The sequence below is a fragment of the Gorilla gorilla genome, chromosome 1 (genome assembly GCF_029281585.2).
Source record: "Gorilla gorilla gorilla isolate KB3781 chromosome 1, NHGRI_mGorGor1-v2.1_pri, whole genome shotgun sequence".
NCBI classification, from domain to species: domain Eukaryota; kingdom Metazoa; phylum Chordata; class Mammalia; order Primates; family Hominidae; genus Gorilla; species Gorilla gorilla.
This window is the reverse complement of record NC_073224.2, coordinates 223,380,841-223,399,203: the sequence shown is the minus strand read 5'-3', so window position 1 is coordinate 223,399,203 and position 18,363 is coordinate 223,380,841. Positions and strand designations below refer to the sequence as shown.

Here is an 18,363-nt window from a genome sequence, read left to right as displayed (position 1 = left end):
TTGTTTGTTTGTTTGTTTGCTTGTTTTGAGACAAGGTCTCACTGTCACCCAGGCTGGAGTGCAGTGGCATGATCAGGGTTTACTCCTGCCTTGACCTCATGAATCCTCCTTACGAATCCTCCCGAGTAGCTGAGACTAGAGGCACGTGACCCCACACCCTGGGGTGTGAACTGGGATTTGATGTTTTCAGTTGGCTCTCTAATGGAATAGCTTCCCTTACTCTTCTAGAATCAGATTGTCTTCATGATTATCATTCTTGTGTGCATTATATTTCTACTACCCTGCTATTTTTTTTTCTATTTTTCTTTTTTCTTTTTCTTTTTTTCTTTGTGAGACAGAGTCTCACTCTGTCTCCCAGGCTGTATTGCAGTGGCAGGATCTCAGCTCACTGCAACCTCCACCTCCTGGGTTCAAGCAATTCTTTTGCTTCAGCCTCCTGAGTAGCCACCTGGCTAATTTTTGTATTTTTAGTAGAGACAGGGTTTCACCATGTTGGCAGGCTGGTCTCAAACTCCTGACCTCAAGTGATTCACCCGCCTCAGCCTCCCAAAGTGCTGGGATTACAGGCATGAACTACCACACCTGGCTCTCAAACCATTTTAGTTAAGCAAAGACAGATGTGTCTGGCTTTTTAGTACGATGCTGAATTATCCTCCAATCTATATTTTTAGGAAGGACCTGGGGAATGGCAACTTGGAGATATTTGGTGAAAATGTGAACCTTTCATGTTCTGCTTCAGTCCCTTTTTGAAAATCCTTCCAATTTACCTTTTGCAACCAGTTAGTGGCCTTCCCTTCTTCGCCAGCATGTGAATTAATTGATAAAGATCAGAATATTTGGGCTCAAAGATTTCAACAGTTAAGTCAAATTTTCTGCCAAAGCCTACAGGATCTTGGAGCCTGCTTTAGAAACAGAAGAGTGAAATGTATTTAAGTTTAGATCAGGGAAGTCCTTTATAATATTCTTAATTCACGTTTTGGTGAAGTGGTATACACAACGGTAGGCTCCCCTCTTCCTGTGGGTTTGGGTTTTACCTTGAAAGGGACTGTCAGAACAGAAATTTCAGGGAAGGGACCAGATCCCTGGGGACTTTCCTTAGGTGATGGTGATGGAAGAAGAGGCAAGACAGGACAGGAAGGCTCAGGTAAGAAAGACTGTGCAGGTGCAGGGGCAGGAGGAGAAGGAGCAGCTGGAGGTGAAAGAGACAAAGCCTCCTCAATATTTCTCAATTCAGAAAACATGACAGTTTACCTCCTTCAGCTTACTTCCTCAATGGAGGCAATTTTCTCAGTTCTTTTAGAAATTTTAGAAATTTAGACATTTCTAGGTCTCATTGGAATTAAGTCTCCTATTTAATTTGTCTGGTTTGAAAACCAAATTTCTCTCTCTCTCTCTCTTTTTTTTTTTTTTTGAGACAGGGTCACCCAGACTGGAGTGCAGTGGTGTGATCTCCGCCTACTGCACTCACCGCTTGCTGCATGACAGCCAATAAGTCGAGGGTTGAGGTGTAGGGGCAGGGAAGGTGACTTTATTCCAGAGAGCCACCAAACTGAACAGATGGTGAACTAATGTCCTAAAGAACTATCTTAAATTAATACGATTTTCAGGCTCCTTGTACGTTAGGGAAGGGAGGAAGAAGGAGGCGCTTGAGGTGAAGAGGTCTGACAATGACAGACATGGGCTGCAGTGAGAGCCCAAGGGGATGGTGAAAATTGTTCATCCTTTGTCAGGTCACACTGCTCTTATAAATCTTCAGCATAACACTGTTACTTGTGTATACAACCTCTCTATCTTCTCAGGGGTTAGTTTGGGGAAGGGATTATTATCATCTGTGCTTTAAAGTTAAACTGTAAGCTAAATCCCTCCCATAGATAGCTTGGCCTATGTGCAGAAAGAAGAAAAAGCAGTTAGCCTGGAAGATGTCACCACAGGGTAGGAAGGGTTAGGAGCAAAATGCAGACAGTCATGCTAGGCCTTCTTTTCATTGCCATATATTGAATGTATTTGAACACATAATTTTAATTTTTTATACTTTATTTTTATTTATTTATTATTTTTTTGAGACAGAGTCTCACTCTGTCGCCCCCCCAGGCTGGAGTGCAATGGTGTGATCTTGGCTCACTGCGACCTCTGCCTCCTGAGTTCAAGCAATTCTCCTGCCTCAGCCTTCTGAGTAGCTGGGATTACAGGAGCCCCCCACCATGCCCGGCTAATTTTTGTATTTTTAGTAGAGACAGGGTTTCACCATGTTGGCCAGGCTGGTCTCAAACTCCTGACCTCGGGCTCCCAAAGTGCTGGGACTACAGGCATGAGCCACCATGCCCAGCCTAACCAAGATTATTAAACTATTCTAATTTGTCAAAAGAGTCACACTGATTTTTAAAAAATAATATAATGGGCCAGGTGCAGTGGCTCATGCCTGTAACCCCAGCGCTTTGGGAAGCCATAGCAGAAGGATCATGAGGTCAGGAGTTCAAGACAGCCTGACCAACATGGTGAAACCCCGTGTCTACTAAAAATGCAAAAATTAGCCAGGTGTGGTGGTGTGCGCCTGTAATCCCAGCTACTCAGGAGGCTGAGACAGGAGAATTGCTTGAACCCGGGAAGCAGAGGTTGCAGTGAGGCGAGATTGCACCACTGCACTCGAGCTTAGGTGACAGAGTGAGACTACATCTCAAAATAAATAAATAAATAAATAAATGCATATAGTAATAATGTAATGAACCTTTTCATGTCTTTATATAATAAATATTACATTATTTAAATTGTTCAAAAGCATCAAAGATTCCTCTCTGCTGTCAACTTCATTTCATTTATTTTATTGTACCAAACTACCAGGACCATTAATTTAATCTACAGCTAAATCTATTATTTTTTCATGTTAGAAATTCAACAAGAAAATTTTTCCCTAATGAAACCTCACATTTCAAGCATAAGGAGCCTGGGTGAGGTGGCTCACACCTGTAATCCCAGCACTTTGGGAGGCCGAGACAGGTGCATCACTTGAGGTCAGGGTTTGAGACTAGCCTGGCAAACATAATGAAACCCTGTCTCTACTAAAAATATAAAAATTAGCTGGGCGTGGTGGCGTGCGCCTGTAATCCCAGCTACTCTGGAGGCTGAGGCAGGGAAATAGCTTCAACCTGGGAGGCAGAGCTTGCAGTGAGCTGAGATGGCACCACTGCACTCTAGCCTGGGCTACAGAGCAAGACTCTGTCTCAAAAATAAATAAATAGATAAATAAGCATAAGTAGTAAAAAAATAACATAAATTAAAAAATAAGGCACAGGGTCTTGCTGTGTTATCCAGGCTAGAGTGCAGCGGGGCAATCATAGCTGACCAACTTGGAACTTCTGGGCTCAGGCAATCCTCCTGGCTCAGCTTGCCTTGTATTTTTTTAGAGATGAGGTCTTGCCCTGTTCCCCAGGCTGGTCTCCAACTGCTGGCCTAAAGGAATCCTTCCGCCTCAGCCTGTTGAGTTGCTGGGAGTACAGGTGCAAGACATGCAGCCTAGCATTGCAGTAAAACAATTTTCAACAAATTCTTAATTTTCTTTTCTTTTTTTTTTTTTTGAGTTGAGAGTCTCATTCTGTCACTCAGGCTGGAGGGCAGTGGCACAATCATAGTTCACTGCAGCCTGAGATTACAGTCATGCATTATCATGCCTGGCCAACTTTAAAAAATTAGCTAATACTTAAAAATTTGTAGAGACGGGGGTTTCACTACGTTGCCCAGGCTGGTCTCCAACACTTAAAGTGCTGGGACTGTAGCTATGAGCCACCATACCTGGCTTAATTTTCTTATTTTAATTTTATCTAAGTGATTATTATTGTTCCTAAGATAATTGGGGCAGTGACTCCTTTACAATTTTAGAGATCTAATTTGTCTCTTCACTTCACTGAAAGAATATGCCAATTTGTTTCATGAGAAAATATCCTATATTTATAAAGCAGGAAAATTCCTTCCACCAAACTAGGGTGCATTCTAAAGAAACGAATTGTGCTAAGTAACATCACTTAAAGTGAAAACAGAGGCAATGGTATCTATTAACAATGTTTATCAGTGAAGGAAATAAACTGAAAATATGAACATCATTAGATCCTTGGAGGGCCTTCATTGCTGAAAATCTGAGTAATATTGTGATACTCTTTTGAGTCCGGCAGGGCATTCTCTTTCCAGGGCATGTAACAGTGGGTGAATAATTTCTTTTCATTCATTTTCATTAAGGGCTGAACTTCCTTAATGTTCTGGAGATTATTAAATTCGATTTGTATAGTTGTGAAAAGTACTCATATTGTTGATTCCATTGCTTCTATGTGATCATATAAATCTTTTCTCTTTTTGTAGTGTGGTTTAAACTTAATCCTTAAAGGGCATGTATTTGAATTTTTAAGCTCGTTAGAAACCTGAATATACCAATCAAATAAAACGGCTCCTTACATGCTACAGATTTAGTTTTCTTCCTGTACTAAGATGTCTTTTACATACAGTAAATTCGTTAAAGCCAAGAGCCCCTAGGAAACGAAGTTGGGTGGGAGGGGGGACATTGAGTAGTAAGATCACTCTTGTAATAGAGATGCCACTCTTGCAGATACTGACAACAATTCGGCCTATAAAATTTTTACCAAACATTGGAAAGACAAGATCTAAACAACTTATCATTGCTGCAGTCTCAAATATCAGGAAATACCATTATTCTCAGGACAATAAATAGACAATAAAGAAGACTCACAGACCAGATTAGCTGTCATGTATCACCAAACAGGGAATGGATCCTTGTCAACACCACCCAACAGAGATTGTCCCCAGAAATTCACTTCATAACCTCAAAACCAAAAACCCACACTGATGGCAAAAAACAATGACGCAAATAATGAGAGAGAAAGAGAAAGAGAGAGAGAGAGACCTGTCCTATAGCCATACTCAGTGGGTAAAAGCCAAAGAGCTCAATTTCTGCTTATGATACTTAATAGAACATAGGGAACATGAGCCAATAGCTCAATGGGTTCAGATCTGCACCAAGTGCCTGTTGGACGCAGGATTCTACTGTCTCCAATAATATGTCTCAGATGCACTAATTTTTTTTCTTTTTTTGAGACAGAGTCTTACTCTGTTGCCCAGGCTGGGGTGCAATGGCGCGATCTTGGCTCACTGTAACCTCCACCTCCCGGGTTCAAGCGATTCTCCTGCCTCAGCCTCCCGAGTAGTTGGGATTACAGACACACACCACTGCGCCAGGCAATTATTATTATCATTATTATTATTATTATTATTATTATTATGATTGTGCGTGTGTATGTGTTTTTAGTAGAGACAGAGTTTTGCCATGTTGGTCAGGCTGGTCTTGAACTCCTGACCTCAGCTGATCAAAAGTAGGTGAGGTCAGAAAACATACCCTGGGAGAGGCTGGCACAATGCCCAGAACCGCCATCACTAGGCCTGGGGTTTTCCTCTGTAGTGGAATACTAGTATTCATGTAGTGCAGGGACAAAACCAATTAGATACTTCTGGGAGTTAAAAAGAGATAATTTACAGTGCTATTTGAGAAGGGGTATTAAGGAATTTGCCAGGGCACTGACGCGTGTCAGGTGTAAACCTCAGTTTGAGAGAGAGCTAAATATTTTCTGTCCATGAAGGTGATAAGCGAGGGCCTGAAGAAAGAGGGACTGGGGAGGACACAGGCCCCAGAAATAGGAAAGGGCTTCTTGGGGGTGGGAAGGATGGGTCAGGGTGCTATCTAGAAAGTTGCCTGGCAATGGATGTAGGATGTGGGAGTGAGACATCAAACATGAAGCAGTCGCTTAAAGTCTGAAGAAAGACTAGATATATAAACGGCAGGAGATAGTAGGGAAACTGGACCGGCTCCTCATAAAACTTCCCGCCTTCTATCTCAGGGAGGATCGCAGGGCATTTCCGCCAAGACAGGTGAGACTGCGGATCTGACCTGCGGGCCTCCATGCATATGCGCTAGGGCACCTGGGGGCCGGCAGAGCCGTTCCCCTACGCAAAGTAAGCGTGTTATGTCTACAACCCAACGGGGACACTGAGAGCCCCAAAGGCCCTGCTTTCTTCCCAGAGAACAGCGCCCATCTGCATAATTTCTACCTGGCTCTATGAGGTGAGAACACATTCCCCGCTAGCACAGAAATCCTACAAACTCCTGTGGGGGTTGCGCTTGGAAGCAGAGGCTGTGTAAGAGGTGACTGGGGGGTAGGGAAAACCACGAAGATTTTCACACAGGGTGAGAACCCAAGAGACTGGAGACCACGGACCAATCCCTGCAAAAAGCAGCCCGGGTAGAAAGTGAAGAGCTGAGCGGACTTCACGATAGCTAACTTGTGTTATGAAGCCGATACGATACGGCTGATGCACGCTTTTTCTCCTATGGCGGGAAAGCGACATGTTACTTCCCTATTTCCCAGCTCTCCACTGTAGGATTAACCCTTAAGACGCCAACGAAGACACAAACCAATAGAAAAAGAGACATAACCCTTGGCATACAGTCTATTTTTGAAACTCCAGAAAGTCAGGGGAAAGCGCGAACGCAGTCCCCCACTACCACAAATTATGCAGTCGAGTTTCCCACATTTGGGGAAATCGCAGGGGTCAGCACATCCGGAGTGCAATGGATAAGCCTCGCCCTGGGAAAACCACCTTCGTGATCATGGTATCTCCCCCACCAGGTAAGTATGAGATTTTGTGTCGCTGCCCCGCCACAGCCTCATACGCCTCACTCTTTATACACACGGTCACTTGCCCCGCGCACTCCCGAGCCCTTTCCAGCCCTGACACACAGCTGGGATTCTCACTTCCGATCAGCGGTCCTGAATCCGCTCCCAGGGCATGGGAACTCCTTCGTGGCGAAGCAGCAAGTTGTGAAGCAGCAGCCTCTGCGCTGCCTCATCTACATAGAAGTCGCCCTATACGTGATGTCACCGACAGTGCCTTGCCCAGTCCCCGTCTGCCTTTGTGCCACTCAACCGACCAATCTCCTGCCAGAGCCGCCAAGGGGAAGTGACGTCTGCCTCTCCCTTTTTCCCTCCCGCCCCTGCGTCTGTTCTCTCCCAAAGAAGCTGGTCCTTAGCGTGTGTTAAGGAGCAACCTTTCGGTGGCCAGATGGAGCCGGGGCATCCTTCTTCGAATAATGGCTTTTGATTCGCAGACTAGAATGTTTCAGATTACAAAAGAAACCGGTTCTCCTCATATCCTTATCCTTGTGATGCAGCATTCCGCTTGCAATTGGAAGCTGTTTAATATCAGAGAGAAACCATATTTATGAAAGTAAAGAGGCTGCTCAGATGACTGCAAACCAGCCTTCCTTACTGGTTTTATCACTGCTAATGTTATAAAGACAGTTGTCCAGTTTCATGAATCTTGTAGGTTTTTTTTTTGATGTTGTTTTTCTTTTCAAAAATCAGTATTGTAGAAAACTATGCTGCCCCAGAAGAGATGATTGGACACTCTCAAGCATGGTGCTGGACTTTGTCATCTCTTGCACAGCCATCTCCACACCTTAGTGCTTACCTCATGTTAGTTTTTTATATTCTGCAAAGATGAAACCAAAATAATCCAAATTTGACACAAATACCAGGGATACATCTTATTTGAGATGTTTAACAAATGTCTGGATCATCTTTTCTTATATATTACGCAGGAAACACTGTAAGTAAGCAAAGTTGGAATGCCCAAGTCAAAGACCATTTGAATATTTACAAGTAGATCTCAGACATGAATACTACAGGGTGGTCACAGGATAACAAATTCTAGGCAGCAGATTTACATGACTTGAGGCTATGGGCTGCTAAGATGCTGAAAAACCAGGGTGTGGACCAAGCTGACTAAGGCTGAGTGGACCCAACGTGGTGCTGGATTTGATGGAGGTTTTACCTAGGCCCTCATTATATGCTCATTAACATACTAAATCGCACACCCACCAGTGCCATGACAGTGCTGAGACCAATGTTTGATATAAAAATGGCACCACAGTTCCAAGAAATCTCCACCTTTACCCAGGAATTTTCGTGAATATTCCAATTCTTGGTTAAAGAAACCCATCAAGATGAAACCCCAGAACCCATTATTCTCTCTCGGGTATGCCCGAGCTCCCCTTTCTTGAGTGTGTACTTTTTGCTTTGCAATAAATCTCTTCTTTCACTATGTGCTGACTCATCTTTGACTTTGTTCTCACGATGGTGTCAAGAGCCTGGACACCACGGCTGGGGTCGAGATCCCACCAGTGTCCAGGGACCTACCCCAGCCCACCAGTATCGGATTCTATTCCATTGCTCAAATCACAAAACATTGAGTGGAGAGTTCTCCTTGCAGACCATAAAGTAAAGATTCTGTGGCATGGTGGCCAGTTAGGCCACTGGAAGCATGGCAAAGTATTGAAAATGAGGGATTAGGTGACAGTGTAGTAACTGCTGAATACTAAATACTTGATCCAGGCCCCATTCCCTGGAGATACACAGGGAGACACATTGTCCAGGTAGTAGTGGAGAAATACTTTCTGGGTATCTGACCAGCCTTTGTGGAAAGAACTGGCACCATCCTGCAGATGTAACCGCCGGATGGGTTCTTCCTGACCAATGTACACAAAAACTCAATTAATGCAGACCATGGCACTGCAGGAAAGAGTTTCATTGACACAGGCCAGCCACGACATGTGGGAGACAGAGTTATTACTCAAACCAATCTCACTGAAGGCTTGGAGGTAAGGGGTTTTTCAAAGATAGTTTGTTGGGGAGGGGGCTAGGGCTTGCGCGGTGCTGATTGTTGGGGATGAAGTCACAGGGGCATGGAAAATGGCCCTCCTGCATGGAGTCAGCTTCTGGGTGGGGGCTAAGGGACAGGTTGATTTTGGGGCCAGATGGTGCCATCCAGCAGTCAGAAATGCCAAAGCCTAAAATGACATCTCAAGAGGCCAATCTTAGGTTCTACAATAGTGATGTTCTTCACAGCAGTAATTGGGGAAGCTGCCAATCTTGTGACTTCTGGAATAATGGCTGGTAATTATTTAACGAGGCATACATCTTAGTAGAAATCAGGCCCCTTTCATCCTTCTAACTTGGTGGCCTTTCATTCATTTTACAGGGGTAATTTAGTTTTGGGGAAGGTTATCATTTAAACCAGCCTTTTTGGCTGTCCTCAACCTTTTTGTCGCCAGGGACTGGTTTCATGGAAGACAATTTTTCCATGGAAGGGGGTGGTGGATGTTTTCCAGGTGAAACTGTTCCACCTGAGGTCATCAGGCATCAATTACAGTCTCATAAGGAGTGCGCAATCTAGATCACTCACATGAGCAGTTCCCAATATGGTCCGAGCTCCGATGAGCAGCTAATGCTCATGCTGATGTGACAAGAGGCAGAGCTCAGGTGGTAATGCTTGAAAGCCTGCAGCTCACCTCCTGCTGTTCAGCTGGGTTCCTAACAGGCCATGGACCAGTACCTGTCTTATGGCCCTGGGGATTGGGGAGCCCTGATTTAAACTATAAACTCAACTTTTCCCAAAGATAGCTTGGGGGAAATTGCACAGGAATGAGCAAAGACAGCAAGCCTGTGAGGCTAGAACCAAGATGGAGTCAGCCATGTCAGCTTTCTCTTGTTGTCATAATTTTGCAAAGGTAGTTTCTGAGGGGCTGCACTGGACACTTCTTAAAAACATGAGACAGATGTTATTGTATGTACTACAGTAGGCAAGAGAGACCAGCAGACAACTGGGCTCAACCTCGAATACAGCAGGAGGAGTTGAAGATTATAGCCAATTGGCAAGATAAGAAAGTCAGTGGATGGAAAATTACTGAGAGGAACTTGATTAGCTATCAAAGGTGGTTGCAAGGACTCTTGCTAAACTAGACTCAACAGTATTCTTTCCTTAAACTGGACTTGGCAGGCAAAGAAATAACAGAGAAAAGGGCTCAGAGGAAACCACTAAGGTTTGGTCAAAGACTGGAGTCCTTGTCTACTCTACATTGAAGCTTCTGCAAATAAACAAAGACCAACCAAATGAAAAAAAAGCAAAGGCTATTTATTCTGAGCTTGCTATAGCAGGGAGTCAGTCACTGTTATTTGTGTTTTGGCAGAGACTTGAAGGCAGTCATAAAGGTGGGAAAGCTTTTTAAAAGGAAAGGCTTCAGGGGCTGGGCACGGTGGCTCACGCACGTAATCTCAGCACTTTGGGAGGCCCAGATGTGTGGTCACGAGGTCAGGAGATCAAGACCATCCTGACTAACATGGTGAAACCCCATCTCTACTAAAAAATTTACAAACAATTAGCCAGGTGTGGTGGCACACACCTATAGTCCCAGCTACTCTGGAGGCTGAGGCAGGAGAATGGCGTGAACCTGGGAGGAGAATCTTGCAGTGAGCCGAGATTATGCCACTGCACTCTAGCCTGGGTGACAGAGTGAGACTGTGTCTCAAACAAACAAACAAACAAACAAACAAAAAAAGAAAAGCTTCAGGTATGCTTGGATTGGAGGCTGTCAGCATGGTGAGGCTGTTGATAGATGAAGAAAATCAAAATATTTTACCCCAGAATATATTTCTTTGGCACATTTTAAGATGGCTGTCAGAGAGCCAGCAAACAGAAGTAACTCTGCGAAACTGTCTTTTGTAGGGGAAATTTACACCTGCAGAGAATCTGCATTAATCCAGCTTTATCTTGTCAGGTTTGAGAAATAAAAATAAGCCCTAGGCCCTACAACCAACTGAGTGGACTCCCTCTTGGCTGACAGGACCACAGAGAAACCTCGAAAGCAGTTTCTGGATGTGGCAGGCTAGGAGGTTGGACATGCCACCTCAAAACCCTCCCCTCACTAACTGCCATTATGTTGCAGGAGAACAGCAGAGGGAATTGGAAGTTAGATAAGAGGCGGAGTGAGTGAAAGCAGAGAAAGAAGCAAGGTGATGTGGTGGGAGAGCAAGAAGCAAGATATAAGGCAGAAGTTGAGCAGCCAAAACAAAAAGTAAGATTTTAAAAAGCAAGCAAGGCTGGGCACGGTGGCTCATGCCTGTAATCCCAGAACTTTGGGAGGCCAAGGCAGGCAGATCACCTGAGGTCAGGAGTTTGAGACCAGCCTGGCCAACATGGCGAAACCCCATCTCTACTAAAAATACAAAAAATTAGCTGGGCGTGGTGGTGCACTCCTGTACTCCCAGCTACGTGGGAGTCTGAGACAGGAGCATCGCTTGAACCCGGGAGGCGGAGGTTGCAGTGAGCCGAGATTGCACCACTACACTCCAGACTGGGCAACAGAGCCAGACTCTGTCTCAAAAAAATAAAAGAAAGAAAAGCAAGCCAGGACCCCATGGCTGGCCAGATCCAAACCAGTAAAGGGGCAGCTCCTCAGAGATAGGCATGTGCATTAGAGAAAAAAAGTATCCTTAACATGACTCCATATGATAATCAGCTCATTAAAACTCATGCATATGGACTGCATATCATGCATGTACTTAAAATTATGGGATGGAGGCAATGTGCAAGCATACAAGGGCCAAAATAACTAAGCAACCCACCTATCAATCAAAAGGCAAACACTGGCTAACGATTAGGCATCCTTGTGAAGAGAAGAAAAATAACACACATAAAAAGACCCAACGTACACCAAACTAATACTGATCTTACATCCGAGAGGTCAGCCCACTCTCCCCACTCTGAGACTGTTACTGTGCTTAATAAATTTTGCTTTGCTTTGCTGCTTTGTGTGTGTCATGTACGGTTCTTTGCTTGGGACACCAAGAGCCTGGAAATTCATGGCACCACCTGGCAAGAATTAGGATTTTTTTTCCTAAGGGTTAACAATCCAAGCCTTTGGAGAGACTTGCTTCACTGCTGTTATCAACCAACAGCCTGATGCTTTCCCTCTCTTTTGTGGTTTTGACAAAACAAGCAAGCAGCATTCCCTCCTGATAAGAGACCACCGACCTAGGAATGATTCTGGCCAGACTACAGAGGATGTACAGTGAGGGTTTTCATGTCCATTGCCTCAGATTTTGACGTCAGAGGGCCACAAACTCCACTCTCAGATGATTGCTAATGCCACATTTTATGAACATGAGCCCCATGGAGAGGCACGCAGCTCAAGTGCACATCTGCACATTTTTCCTCTTATAAACATTCATATTGGAATATTATTTGGTACTGCTCCCGTAAAAGATACATTTGCAGAATGGACTCACATTAGAAGCATTATACAAGCATTATAATGTAGCAATGGCACATCCAGCTCTCTACTCTATAGAAATGTCTGCAGGGTAAACATTTCCACAATGACCAAAGATATCTGTACAGGACTGGTGACTGCAGCATTCTTTGTAATCCTAAAACTATGAAACCAACATCATCTCAAAAACATTCTTTTTTTGAGATGGAGTCTCACTCTGATGCTTAGGCTGGAGTGTGGCGGTGTGATCTCAGCTCACTGCCGCCTCCACCTCCCAAGTTCAAACGATTCTCCTGCCTCAGCCTCCCGAGTAGCTGGGATTACAGGCGCATGCCACCATGCCTGGCTAAGAAAAACATTTTGAAAAGGGTTAAATAAATCATGCATAAACTGAGGAAAAATACTATTTTCAAAAATGATGGAGAGAATCACTATCATGATGAATGATTCCACTGGTTACATTATTGATAGAGCAATCAGGAAACCCAGGCACATCCTGGAGGTAATACTGGACTCCTATTACTAAAATATGAAACAATGGAGACACGTAAATACTCGTTTAAGCGTATAATGGACTGAATTAGAATTTTATTACATCAGAAGTGGGTTCCTAGGTCTTTGTTTCAGGATTCCCTAGTGACACAGGTGTAAACCCGCCATTTCAGGAGATAGCCGGTTTAGAATCTGGTCGGGGAGGTGGGCGGCCCTTGACATGGATCAGTCATAAATTAATGGCTTGGGACTTCGGGAAGATAAAATCTTCCCCATTTATCTAGTGATTGACATTGCGTGAATGCTTCAAAAGTTCCAATAAGCGTCCCTGGGTGGGCTCGAACCAACAACCTTTCAGTTAACAGCCGAACGCGCTAACCGATTGCGCCACAGAGACAAGCGCTACCGAGTCTACTGGGCATATAGGAAGGGCGCACTCACTGAACTTCCTCCGTTCCGTCTATTCTCAGGGCCCACCGGGCAGGACCACCGAGCCAGGCCTTGGAAAACCAGAGAGATTAGAGCGGTGAGTCGCGCCGGTCACGTTGGACGCCTGCGCGTTAGGAGATTCTGGAGCCAGAAGAACGGCCGAATTGCCTTCGCCCGCCCTGCCCCTCGCCTGCTTCAGAAGCTTCCAGAAACTCCCTGGTGGGCGACCCAGCCCGAGCTGCCTGGGGCCCCAAGGGAAGCTGAACGCCCTGTGGGCTCCCGGGATGGTTCTTCCCGTTCTTTGCGCTGCCTTCACCCATTGAAGGAGCCTGTGCCCACCCTGCCCAGTCGCTTTCGGGGCCGCTGAGGAGCTTCCGCTGCCATCTTCGGATCCTGTGTTCCGCACGGGGGCTCCACCAGGGCAGGGATGGTGGTGAGGGTCGCTCGTGGGTCCCCTCGGGGGAAGCAGGGTCTGGTACTCACCAGGGCGCGTGACTAGGACTTGTGGAATGAATTCATCGTCGCCTTTAGCTTTTAGTCCTTTGAAGAGCCCTGAGAGTGGAAATCAAGAGATTTTTTCCACGGGGAAGTTCTTTTTACAAAGCGTTGATTTCTCGGCAGCCGGCAGGGAGGGCAACTGGCAGGGCCTCTGGCGCACCTTCTGCGCGGTGGAGCCGCGGGGGCTCAGCTGGGCGGTGGTGCGGCCGTGGGGTGGTAGGTCAAGAGCTGGGAAAGGGAAAAGCAAAAGCTGGGAAAGAAGCCGGGGAGCGGTGGACCAGACATCCAGACCTCCTGAAAGGCTCATGAAGAGGCACAGGCGGGATCTTCTGGAAGTGAGAATTGTTTTTGTTTGTTTGTTTGTTTGTTTATTGTAGAAGAATGGGGAAATGGAGAGAGAACCTGAAAGAGCCCCAAACTCGAGGACCTATTGCTCCCCAAGAATAACATCTTCCAGAAGAACTAGACAGAAAACTAGGCGTCTGGGAACTCTGAAATCCTTGGAGGAGTAGCATCATCATGAACCCCTGTGATCCTTTTGGCAAAGGACTGGCTCCCATTGTTTGCTTGTTCAATTGTCTGTCTGTTAAATAAATAAAACCCTTTTCATGTATCTTTAAAATTACGTTGGTTTTATTATTTTATGATTACAAGTAATGCTGCAGTCATCATTCTTGTACACTCTCATTGGCCACTGGTGTATTTCTATAGGGTGGAGGCCTGGAGAGTAGTTGTTCCAGCGTAGTGTTTCCATAGCTTTTATTTCCTTCCGTTTTCTTTCCTTTGTTGCTTTATTAGCTATAACCGTTTTCTTATTTCAGAGGCTGCTTTAGGGTTTCCGGGATACATCTTTAATTTATCATAGTCTGCTTTCTAGTGTCATTATGCCTCCCTATCTGGCCTTTATCCTAGTGTTATGTATTTTTACTTTATGCACTATAACCTTTGTGATTCATTATTATTACTTTTATTTATTACGTCCAATATTTTTTGAAAGATTTAAATTATAGGAAAACGTGTAGTACATGCTTTCTAAATGCCATTTCCAATATTCGTTTCTTTGTGTAGGTCCACATTTTTATCTGGTATCCTTTTGCTTCTGCCTGGAGGACTCAAGATTTCTTGTAGCGTGGGTTGGTGAACTCTTTTAGCTTTTGCATGTTTTTCAATGTCCTTATTTCACTCACAGTTTTGAAATTTTATTTTTGCATAGAATTCTAGGTTAACTTTTTTTCTCTAGGTACTTTAAAAATGTTGCCATTTATGAAGCATTGTCATTTAAAATATCATCTTTCTTTCCTATGTTTGTAAATATGGCGTAAAGCCGGTTTCTTGTGCTGGTTGTACAATTTTCAGAATGTGTATTTAAATTTAAAATATTAAATTGTACTAAAAAACTAAAAATATTAATCATGAATGTCCTAGATTCATCTTAAGTTCCAACAGTGCACTTAAAATGTGCCCAACCTGAGGGTCAAACCTACCTGCTGATGTGGAATTTGTGTTTGTGAGACATTCTCAACAGCATTTGCTTTCCCCAGCCGCGTGATTTTCCTCACATCTGAATGTCTTCATTGCAAAAGGAAACGTTTTTCTTTGCAAACATACTTTAAAATATTCTTACTTCAAGTAAGTGTATTAAAAACAAATTTGTTGGTTGCATCCCTGAAATCCATCGAAAGCCCGGGAGAGATAATCAAGTGCTTCAGGACCAAGCGCTAAACAGGGGAGGACAAAGCGGGGCTTCTTGACTAGGAGTCAAGCCAAAGTCAACTGATTTGGTCTCCAATGGAGAACGGAACTCGGTTCACCAGCAATGTGAGGACGCCGCCCAGAGGAGATGGAGTTTCTCTTCATGGTGCCTTCAGATAGGAAATCTAGGATTTTCTTTCTTTCCCTTTGATCTACTTCCAACTCTCCCTTTCTGTTTCTTCAAGACCTTTTTCGGATCCCTGGGTGCGAAGGACCTAAGGGGCCAGTGCCCTTCCCTACTGGTCCGTCCTTCACTGGGTGTCTTTGGAGCCCAAGCTCACCCGGAACATTACTGCACGCTGCAGACAGTGAGAGGACCAAGGAGGGCGGTGGGTGCAGTGGGAACCACAGAGTCACCGTGCACCTACGCCCGTGGGCTCCTAGCAAATTGAATAAATGCCCCCTGAAGCTTCTCTGCAGGTCAGAGGGAAGGGGAGAGTGGCTGCCGACCCGGCGAAAGAAGCTTCAAGAAGCGTCAGGAGGACCTGGCCCTGCCCCTGGGCCTTGAAGACAGGCCTGGCCAGGCTGATTTTGATGGGTAGGCCCAAAGAAAAGGTTCGAGGTCGGCCCAAACCCCGACCCCGAGATTAAGGCTCTTAAGTGTCTGATGGTTTTGAGAATCGTCAGTAGAATCGATCCTGCCTGTATCAGGAGACTTCTTTGCCAAAATTCAGAGACCAGGAAAGAGAAAGATTGGGCAGATCAAAATCTGTAATTAACCAAACAGGAAACATAAGTTTTCTGACAAATTGGATGTGTGCTGTGAGAAAAAGACTAGCCTCAAGGAGAACCTGGTTTTTTGGCTTGAGTGTAGGGAAGAATGGAGTTGCCACCAACAATGGTGCATTGAAACGACAGGTGCATCAGGCTGTAGATGTGAAGGGATTAAAAATATTTTACCCCAAAATACATTTCTTTGACATATTTTGAGATGTCTGTTCAGAAGGCCAGCTGCAGAAGTAGCCCTGCAAAGTTGTCTTTTGTTGGGGAGATTTGCATCTGTAGGGAATCTGCATTGATACAGCCAAGTCTTTCCTTGTCCAGATCTAGGAAAGATTAACTGAGAGTCTGACACCTGTAAAGGTGTGAAAGAAACTTTTAGGGTTTATTGTCTCTGAGAGCTGCTACCTGTAAGGTTTCATTTACGTATTAAGACCACCTTTGCTAGCCGAGACTCATTTTCTCTCCCTACCATCACTTATCTTGTCCGCAATAAACGGATATACCTGTGACTCTGATTGCACCTGGTTTTGGCCATGCTTTGAGCCCTCATTCATTCTGTTACCTCGAGATGGTATATAAGCTTCTGCATCCCATTGTGGGTAGGGGAGGGTAATCACTCTGTGGCTCTCCCCATGCACATGTTAGTACATTTTATGCCTTTTCTCCAATTAATCTGCCTTTCGTGACTTGATTTTTGAGTGAAATTTCAGAGAGTTAAGAGGGAGGGTTTCCATTGGCCCCTACAGTTTTGGAGCTGTAAGCAGGATAGGAAAGCTCTGCTCTTCTGGAAGCTCCAGTGAAGAACCCAGGATCTGATCAGCTATCATAAGCAGATGCATTTTTTTTACCAGCCAGGCTCCTGGCCTCCTTCTCTGTGTGGAATCTCATCAAGTGGATGGTAAAAATCACTGTTTCTTTCTTTTCCCTCTCCAAAATCTTGATTAATTGGAGAAAAGGATTTGTGTGACTAGTCTTGGGTGTAGTGACTCTGGCGTGCTTTTTGGTACTTTGTGGTACCATTTCCTATTGTTTAATCCCTTTCTTCCCTGAAATTGTCTGTTCCTTTGTCTTTGTCTCTATGTGTCATTCTGTCATAAAAGGGGGTACTGGTTGAGGTTCCTTCTCATCTTATTTTATGTCCTTGAGAGCTTGACTTGTGAGCAAGTGGGAGCGCTTTCTCTTGGTTTCCACTATCTGGAAAGAGGCGGCAACTTTCAGGTCATACTAGGTGGCCTGTCTGAAAATGGCTGGGAACCCCAGCACACTTTTTGTTCTGACCATGTCAAGCTCTTGGGGTTTGTCTTAAGAAGTCCCATCCCTTTGAGGCTTTTGTCATCTCAATTCTTGTTGCCTGGTTAGTTCTAGGAAAGCTCAATCCCAAGAGGGCCTACCTGGTATCACGGATTCACAGGTCTGTGACTGGAAGTCCCCATAAATTTGTGGGTTGCTGGAGGCAAACATCATCCTTACCCATCTGTGGTCTATTCCTTGCATTGAACTTTTTTCTTGCAGGGGAATCTTTGGGATTGCCTCTTGTTTGCCCTTCCCAGAAGGTTAACCTGGAAAATGACATCCTGGGCTTTCCACAAAGGGGCTATTTGGTTGAATTGCTATTGCAATAATTACACCATTGGAAATTCTAATTGCCAATGGCCTGAAGATGGATCCCTTAAATTAGACACCTGAATTAAAAAAAAAATGACTTTAGGGATCTCTTATTTTAACAGTTCATAGGAAGATCACATTAAAACAAACACACATAGTAGTGTCATGGCTACCCTTCAAAATTCTCTTGACAATATTATGTGTGTTGTGTAGGGAAAAAAATTCTCTTGACTAAATTAAAGAGCAAAATTTGACCCAAAACAAAGTTAAAATTCTTCATAAGCTCAAACTGCCTGCTCTGGATCCCTTCCAGGATGCACAATAAAGTCTGCTCTACCTTGCAGTTCAGTGCTTAAAGTTCTGTGTTTTGATGCCATAGCCCGGGTTCAATTTCCAGTCAGGAAACCAGTTTCTTTTGGCTTGATATTTGTGTGACTTTTGACTTTTTGGAATGCTCATTTATTGATCCTTTTCCCCTTCACGGGCAGCTTTTGTTTGTTTGTGTATTAATACAGAGTCTCACTCTATCACCCAGGCTGGAGTGCAGTGGTGAGATCTTGGCTTACTGCAACCTCCGCCTCCCAGGTTCAAGTGATTCTCCCACCTTGGTCTCTCAAGTAGCTGGGATTACAGCCACCCACCACCACGCCTGGCTAATTTTTGTATTTTTAATAGAGACAGGGTTTTGCCATGTTGGTGAG

At 44.6% G+C, this 18,363-nt stretch overlaps 1 protein-coding gene, 1 long non-coding RNA gene and 2 other non-coding genes across 8 annotated transcripts in view; 1 reads left to right on the top strand and 3 right to left on the bottom strand.

Annotated features, from left to right (window-relative positions):
- The window catches only part of LOC115930164 (neuroblastoma breakpoint family member 9), a 469,129-nt gene that overhangs the window by 226,668 nt on the left and 224,098 nt on the right, over window positions 1-18,363 (bottom strand). The window lies entirely within an intron of this gene.
- LOC129530007 (U1 spliceosomal RNA) lies at window positions 6,528-6,691 on the bottom strand. Its single transcript, XR_008675524.2, has one exon. It is a non-coding gene; the product is annotated as a U1 spliceosomal RNA (small nuclear RNA).
- On the bottom strand, window positions 12,979-13,052 carry TRNAN-GUU (transfer RNA asparagine (anticodon GUU)). The gene has a single exon. It is a non-coding gene; the product is annotated as a tRNA-Asn (tRNA).
- On the top strand, window positions 13,090-14,204 carry LOC129533334 (uncharacterized). The gene is made up of 2 exons (XR_010132327.1): window positions 13,090-13,181; window positions 13,960-14,204. It is a non-coding gene; the product is annotated as an uncharacterized lncRNA (long non-coding RNA).